This window comes from Triticum dicoccoides, chromosome 5A (genome assembly GCF_002162155.2).
Source record: "Triticum dicoccoides isolate Atlit2015 ecotype Zavitan chromosome 5A, WEW_v2.0, whole genome shotgun sequence".
NCBI lineage: Eukaryota > Viridiplantae > Streptophyta > Magnoliopsida > Poales > Poaceae > Triticum > Triticum dicoccoides.
In genome coordinates, this window is record NC_041388.1 from 631,942,562 (window position 1) to 631,953,448 (window position 10,887).

Here is a 10,887-nt window from a genome sequence, read left to right on the forward strand (position 1 = left end):
AAAAATTGCACCATGAATTCACAAAGAGAAAAGTATAAGTTCATTTCTCCGTCCGCCACCGATGAACACCACTTTGTTTTTCCCTGGGTTGTTTTTTATGGAGCTTTGTAAAGGGATCTGCCATAATACCATATGAAGCTTTAGTTGTACTGAATGTCCTCACAAGACTAAGTATAATCCAATAAAAATGCACTATACCAAGATAAGCAAGAACCTCTAAAGTTAGGCAAGACCATATTCTTGTTACATTTATGATAGAAAAAATAGAGCAAAACTTAAAAGAGCTTAATTAATGCATGCATGTATAATTATTGGGTTGGCATGTGGTTCCGACACTCTTCTTCTGAGGTTTAGCGTAGTATTTATCCATCATAGATGGAAAATAAATATTCAAAAGCAACTACAGAAGAACTATTTCCAAAAGAAATAAGGTCTTCTCCTAGAAATGTTGATATCGTTTGATGAAACTGCTAATGAGAATACAAAGATTTTCTCGTTAGAAGATCTAGAGAAGGCAACAAACAAATTTTATCCTACACATATTGTCGTGGTTTTGTCACGGCAGATGTCCTAGTGTGAGGGCTTAGTCCTTGAGCCATTGCAACGTAGTTAGCTTAAAGGGGTTAAAGCGGGACAAAGGACGCAAGGAGTTTATACTGGTTCGGCCCCTTACGGTGAAGGTAAAAGCCTAATCCAGTTGTGATGGAATTGCTAGGGTTTCGATGACCAGGGAGCGAATCCGCTTTGCCTGGCTCTCGATCTGTTGTTTTCTTGTCCTTAAACCGCCTCCGGGTCGTCCCTTTATATACACAGGTTGACGCCCGGCGGTTTACAGAATCCCGGCCGGCTCATATTCGTGCCCGGCTCGGTTTCTACCCTTTCTTATCTTACAATACAAGTTATACATCTTATGGCGGTTTACATCTACGGTCCCTAATCCGCCTTTGGGCCTTGGGCCTTCTTGTTAAACATCCTTCATAAAGCGCCTTGCCTTCGTGGGCTTGAAATAGGAATAGCTTACTATAAGTATAATCCGGCCCCTCCTGGGCGGTTTATACTTAATAGTTATATCCCCAACATTAGGCCCCAAATTGATTTGAACTGGTTCATGTCAATTTTCAGTACTTAGAAAAATTCCTTCTTCAACACCAGCTGAAAAACCTTGTAAACCGCTGTGACGTCATCTCCGAGAGCATAATAATCCATCGTGACGTCATCTGCCATTAGCTTTGTGCAGATCCCAAATCTTTAAATGTATCTTCTTTAATGAATTTCCAAAAATCGAGGCGTCTGCATGTCTATAGATCCGTTTTGCGACCTCCTCGATTCATGTGTCTGCCGCTTATCCCTTCACCTTATAAATAGGGCCGGAGATCATTTTCACTTTTCCCCTCGTGCCTCTCAGCCTCATCGTCTTCCTCGCATCGCCCCAGCACCTCAAGCTCCGTTAGCGCCGTCGAACTTCGCCTCTGCCTCAACCTTGGCCGCTGCATCACCCTAAACGTACCAAAGAATCGCGGCGCCTCTCCGCTGTTCCTTCTGCACCAGTAAGCTTCTCTTTCCTCCACCGTAGATTCAGTTTTAGGGTTTGAACATTCCTCGGTGTTCGTCGATGTTCGTCCGTGCTCATATCAGCGATGTAGTTCCTTCGATTGAAACCTCCATATCAGCCTGCACAGCAATGGCCATAGTCCTTTTTTCATCAGCGCATCGCGTTTAAGTATAAACTTCAATCTGAACCTTAATCCACTGCTTCGGTTTCCATGTTTAGGTCTTAATATATTTTCATTTTCCGACCCGTGATAGATCCAAATTTGTAATGCCAACTTGTGAAACCTGTTTTCCCCTTACTTAGCTATTTCAGATCTGTACCTTCCATACCAATGTAGGCGGTTTAACTTTAGAAAATGATAACCCGTCAGGTACCATTAGTCCCTCGTAAAACGCCAATCGCTTTATCATTGTAGTCCTGATATCATCATCCTTCGGTTTAATAATTTTGCATGCTTGAATACCTTTCGTCCCTTAACCTGCAACGCTTCATGCTTATCCACCATGAATCTTAAACCGGCACAAATCTTCCTTCAAGTTGTCAAAGAAATGGCCAAGTCTTTTTTACGCTTGTAACTGGGTTCCATCCCGGATTACGGAAGAAGATCTGAACGAATGCGTTATAACTGGCGCTTTACCGAAATAGAGTGAAATCCACTGGTGAGCTGCCGGTCCACAAAATCCTCCTGAGCCGAAGGATGGCGAGATAGTTGTGTTTGTTGATCATCTGAGCCGTGGTTTTAAACCTCCCGGATCAAAAAAAATCCGTGATGTGCTTGCTAGCTTCCAGATCCACCCTCAAGATATTGGACCTAATTCTGTGTCCAATATTTGTAATTTTCAAGTGTTTTGCGAGGCTTATCTGCAAGAAGAACGGACCATTGAACTGTTCAGGGACTTTTTCTATTTAAACCGCCGTACTGAATTTACAGACGGGCCCAATACTGAACTTGGCGGCGTTTCAATTCAGAAAAGGAAAGACGTGAGCTTCCCTCACGCCAAGCATCATAGTCACCCTAAGGATTGGAACCAGACTTGGTTCTATTGCAAAGATACTTCCCCAGATGACGAGAACCCTCTGTCGGGTTACCGTGCTCACCGACTTACCAATACACATCCATTTCCCCAAAGGTTGACCGCAAAAGAATGGGCCAAATATGCACCACAACTTGCAAAGCTCAGAGACTTTGTGGCTAATGGGTTAACAGGAATTGACTTTGTTCGTTGCTGGATATCTTGGGGTATTTTGCCTTTAAGCTGTCGCCCAGGTTTAATGTGTGAGTACACAGGGGACTTGAAAGACCCTCAATGGCACACTAACATTAAGTTAACTGATGCTGAAATCACTGAAGCTGTCAAAAAGATACTGGATGAATCGGTGGCTGTCTGCAGCAAAACAGGGCTAAGTCCCTTCTACGTTTCAAATAAACCACCAGCTGTAAGAATTGCCTAACCCCTGTTTGAACCTGATATTCTTAACTCTTCCTTATAACCTTTATCAATCTTTTAACAGGGTGACGACCCATTTTGGAAGAAGAACGCTTGGGATAAACCGGCCAAGACCCCTCGACCCAAGACAAAGGTCGTCAAAAAGCCTGCCAAGAAGAAAACAGCTGAGTCCACCGAGCTGAACCTCGACGAGGATCTTGACAACCCGGAATCAAAGGTAGAACTTGATTCTCCTGGTTCATTTTTCATACACCTCATTGACAATGACCATTATCAGGATGACGCCGAAGCTAGCCGGGCTGATGATGTAGAGGTAATTATTCTTTCCTCCAGTTCAGATCCTCAGCCAGCACAGAAAACCTGTCAAGCAAACCGGAAAGTAAAATTTTCACACCCTCTAGCTTATCTAGATCCAAACTTTCTTTTGAAGAAACAACAGTATGAAGCTCGCCGCACAACCCGGCATAGTGGCCAGGTGGTTACTTCATCCGGTTTACCGAACACACCGGTTCGTAAACACCGACCAGAGGTTTCATCCATATTCCTGACACATCTTATCCCAAGGCTGGTTATTTTCGGCAACCTCTTAATCCATCTGACTCAAACTACCAGGGAACTTCCCATTCATCCTCTGGCGAATCAACATGGACACAGCTTCCACCCCTTAAGACTGTTCCTGGGTAAGCAAACTACACTTAACTCTTTATCCCTTGCACCTGTTTAATATACTAACCTTTATTTACATTTATTTTAGATCTAAAGCTAGGCCCAGCAAAAAGGCCAAATTGAATAAATTGGCTGATGATAACCCGGACACTGAACTGGAAAAGATCCCAGAACAGTTTGAGCCAAATGCTGATGCTATTCTTGATGATCCGCCAACACAACATCATGAAACCTTTGCTGAACAGATGGAAGATGATCCTACAGGCCATGCTACTGACCCGCCAAGCCCGGCTAAAACTGCAGATAAACCGCCGAGCCCAATCAAAGCGGCTGATGACCAATCTGATGATGTCATTGTTACTGGTTTAGGCTACACAACTCCTGGTAATCCCATTGCTTTATCAAAACATAGTGCCAAGGAAGAATTTGCTGCTATGGATAAAGGCAAGTGGAAAACAGACTTGGAAAGCTATGCCCACCTTAACGCCCAAGATATCCACTCTGGGTTTTTAAACCGCCTGTACACAAGCCGCGACTATAAAGCCGGTTTAGTGAACCAGATGAAAGAGCAATATGAGGTAAATACTGTTAACTCCACATAATTTTTTCTCTCTTGTATCTGATTTCTAATATCAACTCCAATAGCCCCCAAGGGCTGGTTTATGATATCAATGTAAACCGGGACTTTGTAATACTTCAATTTTGCCTGCGTAGCCCCCAAGGGCCGGTTTATCATTTCAGGATGAACCAGGACTTTTAGAATATTAATCTTGTCACTTTTGTTTGTGTAGCCCCCAAGTGCCAAGAATAATACTTGAATTGATCTTGGGACTTATAAGAGAAAGTTGATAAGAAGCAATAGGCATTAGCCCCCAAGTGCCAAGTGTATAACTTGTTATGTGCTTGGTACTTCAAAATGCTTCCAACTCATAACATATATGTCTCTTACAGACTGAGCTGAGCAAAAAGGAATCTCAAACCGCCGATCTTCAAGAAAATATCAAGTCCCAACAAGCAGAAATTTCCAAAGCTAAAGAGGAGCTAACCAGTGCCTTAGTAGCCATGGAGAAATTGAAGGAAAACTTCCAGAAGGAGCGGGCAGACTGGGACATAGAGAAAACCAAATTACAAAAGAGGGCTGAGGATGCAGAAGCAGCCCTTAATCCGGTGGTAGAAGAGCTGACTGGTCTGAAGTGGCAAATAAATGCCATGACCACTGCTGTGTTTGGTAAGCACCCTTATTATAAGCGTTTAACATGTATTATCCTATGAACTGCCGGTTTATCGATGTGCGTAATGATGCAGGATCTCGCATTACCCATCTGGGCTTTGATATGCAGAAAAAATTGAAGGCTGCCTATACTCTTATAGAGCAATTATATACCGGCGCACAACGGATCATTTGTACTGCCTCTCATAACAAACCACCCCCAACCTTGATCAAGGAAACATTAGAGAAGCTGTCAATGATTCCTGCCCGGTTTGAGGAGTTAAAAAGATCAGCTGCAAGGGCAGGTGCTCTAACTGCGCTAATCCGGGCTAAAGCATGGATACCAGATCTTGACCCGGCTGATATAGGAAGCGGCTATCCAAGCATAAAGGAGGACGGGTCATATTTTGATAATGATGATCTCCGAGCTTTGACGAAGGAAATGCGCCCATTAGTGAGCAAATTGGCTGAAGAGACAGATCTTTCTCATTACCAGTCGATTTATGACGCCGACAACAAACGGGTTAATGCGCCAACTCATGATGTGGAAAATCTTATCCCGCCAATCCGTAAGCATATCTACTCCCCTGATGTTGAACCCTCCACACTTATAAGCGACAAAGTTGTATTCAAGGCCCTAACTGGAATCGACTGGGCAACCATTGACTTCCAGCCGCTGGGTGGAGAGAAGGATGATGAAGCGGCGGAAGATGATCCACAGCCGTCAAGTCAGCCCGGCGAAGAATCATGATCCGGAGGCCGGTTTAGCCTTCTGCATACTGCAACACTTGTTGAAAACAATTATCCTTTTGGGCATCAAAGTGCCTTGTAATAGGCTAGTTTAAATACTTGGTCTACTATGCCATCGTGCATGTTCGCTTTGCATGACACTGTTAATCCGTCATGATTATGCTATGTCTGCTTATGATCCTTAGCACCTTTATTCAATCTGTTTCTGCATATAAAAAGTGTCCTGGCGGTTTACCGCCGGACGGGTCATAACGCCCAACATATAACTCGAGTTTATAACCAAGGTTGTACTTAAGAATAACCAAATATGAAATATATCATACCTATGACATTGAATCACATCGTTGGTTTACCAACTTTTTGTAGTAAGGGTGATAACCCAAACCTTGAGTATTGATATTCCTCAGCTGTTGCTCGTTTATGAACAGGCCCAGACCAGGTTTAAATAGCATAGATAAATTACACTCATAAAGCATTATAAACCAAAAAAATCAAAAAAAAGTTTGAAATAGTTATAATTGTGGTGTTGCAATGATCAAGAGGGTTGAAGTGATGGTTCGAATACGACCAAAGCCCCCAAGTGATTTCCCTGGTGGCCTTATGTCTATCAAGAGGTGTAGCTATGGTTCGAATACGACCAAGCCCCCAAGTGATTATGTGGGTTGTGCCCAAGGGATACCTATGTTTGAGCTGTGCTATGCATCAGACTCTCTTTGGTCCCTTTAATCCGGGCATTAAGCCTTAAGTAGATCAGAGCCCTGCTCATATGAAGTTGTGATATTGGCTTGATAGCCAGATTACCAAGGTAACAGAGCTGTGCTCTTATAATATGGGCTTGATAGCCGGATTACCAAGGTAACAGAGTTGTGCTCTTATAATATGGGCTTGATAGCCACATTACCAAGGTAACAGAGCTGTGCTCTTATAATATGGGCTTGATAGCCGGATTACCAAGGTAACAGAGCTGTGCTCTTATAATATGGGCTTGATAGCCGGATTACCAAGGTAACAGAGACTCATGTATGGGAACGACAGAAGCCCTGCTTCAGCAAGGATGTCGGTTTATTATATCAATCATAATATATAGATTGTTTAAATATGTACATACGGAGAGCCTGTGGCTCAGGTGTAATATGGCCTAAGCTGAGCAATATTCCAGGGTCGGTGGGTCTCCTCCTCTGATGTGCGTGAGTCCTTGTGGTCTCGAACATCGATAAGGTAATATGACCCATTGTTTAGATTCTTGCTGACCACAAAGGGTCCTTCCCAAGGTGGGGATAACTTGTGCATATCAGTCTGATCCTGGATGAGCCGGAGCACCAGATCACCTTCTTGAAAAGTTCTGGTTTTAACCTGGCGGCTGTGGTAACGACGCAGGTCTTGCTGGTAAATCACCGAACGGGCCGCTGCAATGTCACGCTCTTCATCCAACAAGTCAAGTGCTTCCTGACATGTTTTTTCATTGTCTGCTTCAACATAAGCTGCCACACGGGGCGAGTCATGACGGATGTCACTAGGGAGAACTTCCTCTGCTTCATAAGCCATGAAAAAGGGCGTATAACCCGTAGACCTGTTAGGGTGGTATTAATGCTCCATAACATGGAAGGTAACTCCTCGACCCAACAACCCGGCATCCTCTGCAAAGGAACCATAAGCCGGGGTTTGATACCTCTTAAGATCTCTTGATTGGCTCTCTCAGCTTGACCATTAGACTGGGGGTGAGCTACTGACGATATGTCAAGCCGGATATGCTCACGTTGACAAAAATCTTCAATAGCTCCCTTTGAAAGGTTAGTACCAATGTCAGTTATAATGCTATGTGGAAAGCCAAAGCGGAAGATCACCTTCTTCATGAATTGAACCGCCGTCGTTGCATCACATTTGCTCACTGGCTCGGCCTCTACCCATTTAGTAAACTTGTCACTGCCACCAAGAGGTGGGTCTTCTTATCCTTGGATATTTTAAAGGGCCCCACCATATCAAGCCCCCAGACTACAAATGGACAAGTAATTGGAATCATCCTTAACTCCTGAGCCGAAACATGAGCTCGACGTGCAAATTTCTAACAACCATCACACCTTCTGACCAAGTCCTCAGCATCAGCATGAGCCATCAGCCAATAAAAACCATGACGAAAAGCTTTGGCTACCAGAGATTTTGAACCGACATGATGTCCACAGTCCCCTTCATGGATCTCACGGAGGATCTCACAGCCTTCTTCCGGAGACACACAACGCTAAAACGCCCCTGTAACACTACAATGATGCAACTCTCCGTTGACAATAGTCATTGACCTGGACCACTGGATTATCTGTCTGGCCAAAACCTCATCCTCAGGTAACTCGCCCCGGGTCATATACGCCAAATAGGGAACCGTCCAATCCGGGATAACATGAAGAGCTGCCACCAATTGAGCCTCTGGGTCAGGAATAGCCAAATCCTCCTCTGTGGGTAACTTGACCGACGGGTTATGAAGGACATCAAGAACAACGTTGGGCGGCACCGGTTTACATTGAGAACCCAGCCGGCTTAAAGCGTCTACCACTTCATTCTTCCTCCGTTCCACATGCTCAACCTGGTAACCCTTGAAATGACCAGCGATAATATCCACATCCTATCGATAAGCCGCCATGAGTGGATCCTTAGAGTCCCAAGTACCTAATACTTGTTGAGCTACCAAATCTGAGTCACCAAAACACCTAACCCGGCTCAAGTTCATCTCCTTAGCCACTCGAAGACCATGGAGTAAAGCCTCATATTCAGCTGCATTGTTAGTGCAAGGAAACAATAAACGGAGGACATAACAAAATTTATCACCTCGAGGGGAAGCTAGCACAACTCCAGCCCCCGAGCCCTCCAATTGCCTGGACCCATCAAAGTGAAGAGTCCAATATGTGTTATCCGGCTTTTCCTCTGGTGTCTGCAATTCTGTCCAATCATTGATGAAATCCACAAGTGTCTGGGACTTGATTGCCGTCCGAGGCATATACTTTAACCCATGAGGTCCAAGCTCAATGGCCCACTTGGCAACCCAGCCAGTTGCCTCCCTGTTTTGAATTATATCCCCCAAAGGGGCAGAGCTGACCACAGTGATGGGGTGACCCTGAAAATACTGTTTAAGCTTCCGGCTTGCCATAAAAACTCCATACACTAGCTTCTGCCAATGTGGGTATCTTTGCTTGGACTCAATGAGTACCCCACTGATATAATAAACCGACCGTTAAACCGGATATTCCTTGCTTGCCTCCTTCCACTCTACCACAATAGCCACACTGACATCCCAGGCATTAGCAGCCACATATAACAGCAATGGCTCTTTATCAATGGAAGCGGCAAGGACGGGAGGCTCGGCTAATTGTTTCTTCTAGTCCTCAAACGCCGCATCAGCCGCATCACTCCAGACAAAATTATCTGTCTTTTTCATCATCTGATACAGAGGGATAGCTTTCTCCCCCAACCGGCTGATAAACTGGCTCAATGCTGCAATACGACCTGCCAGACGTTGAACATCATTGATGCACACCGGTTTAGCCAGAGAAGTAATTGCCTTGATTTTTTTCGGGTTAGCCTCGATACCCCTGTTAGACACCAGAAAACCCAAGAGCTTGCTTGCCGGTACACCAAAAACACACTTGGCCGGATTAAGCATCATCTTATAGACCCGGAGATTATCAAAAGTTTCCTTTAAGTCATCTATTAATGTCTCCTCCTTTATGGACTTCACCACAATATCATCCACGCAAGAATGAACATTCCACCCAATCTGATTATGAAGACAATTTTGCACACAACGCTGATAAGTCGCCTGGGCACTCTTGATCCAAAAGGCATAGATACATAGCAGAAGGCTCCAAAGGGAGTTATAAAAGCTGTCTTCTCCTGGTCCGTAACTGCCATTTTGATCTGATGATAACCAGAATAAGCATCCAAAAAGCTCGGACGCTCACAACCCACCGTAGCATCAATGATTTGATCAATACGAGGGAGAGCAAAGGGATCAGCTGGACAAGCCTTGTTCAAATCTGTGTAATCCACACACATACGCCAAGTGTCGTTCTTCTTAAGTACTAGCACCGGGTTAGCTAAACACTCAGGGTGAACAACCTCCACAATAAACCCTGCTGCCAAGAGCCGGGATACCTCCTCACCAATAGCCTTACGCCTTTCTTCACTGAAGCGGCGGAGAAACTTCCTAGCCGATCTAAACTTAGGATCAATATTAAGAGTGTGCTCAGCGAGTTCCCTCGGTACACCTGGCATGTCAGAATGTTTCCATGCAAAGATGTTCCGGTTCTCACATATGAACTCGATGAGCGCGCTTTCCTATTTCGGATCCAGATTAGCACTGATGCTAAACTGCTTGGATGAATCGCCAGGAACAATATCAACTAACTTGGTTTCCTCAGCCGATTTAAACTTCAATGTAGGATCATGCTTTGTAGTTGGCTTTTTCAAAGAAGTCATATCCGCCGGATCAACATTGTCCTTATAAAATTTCAACTCCTCTGTTGCACAAACCGACTTAGCATAAGCCGCATCACCTTCCTCACATTCCAAGGCTATCTTTCGGCTCCCATGTACCGTGATGGTCCCCTTATGACCTGGCATCTTGAGCTGTAGATAAACATAACAGGGTCTTGCCATAAACTTAGCATAAGCCGGCTGTCGAGACAGAGCGTGATAAGGGCTTTTGATCTTCACCACCTCAAAGGTCAATGTCTTTGATCGAGAGTCATACTCATCCCCAAACACAACTTCTAGAGCTATTTTACCAACTGGATATGCTGACTTACCAGGCACCACACCATGGAAAACAGTGTTTGATGGTTTAAGATTTTTATCCGTCAACCCCATACGACGGAAGGTTTCATAATAGAGGATATTGATGATGCTCCCTCCGTCCATGAGCACCTTGGTGAACTTATACCCTCCAACCTGAGGTGCAACCACCAATGCCAGATGACCCAAATTATCAACCCGGGGAGGATGATCCTCTCGACTCCACACAATGGGCTGCTCAGACCAGCGCAAGTAACGGGGTACTGCCGGTTCAACGGAGTTTACTGCCCTTTTATGAAGCTTCCGATCCCGCTTACACAAGCTTGTGGTGAAGACGTGGTATTGCCCGCTATTCAGTTGTTTCGGGTTACTCTGATAATGCTACCTCTTTTAGCACTGCGTTGGTTTTCCCCGAAGAGGAAGGGATGATGCAGCAAAGTAGCATAAGTATTTCCCTCAGTTTTTGAGAACCAAGGTATCAA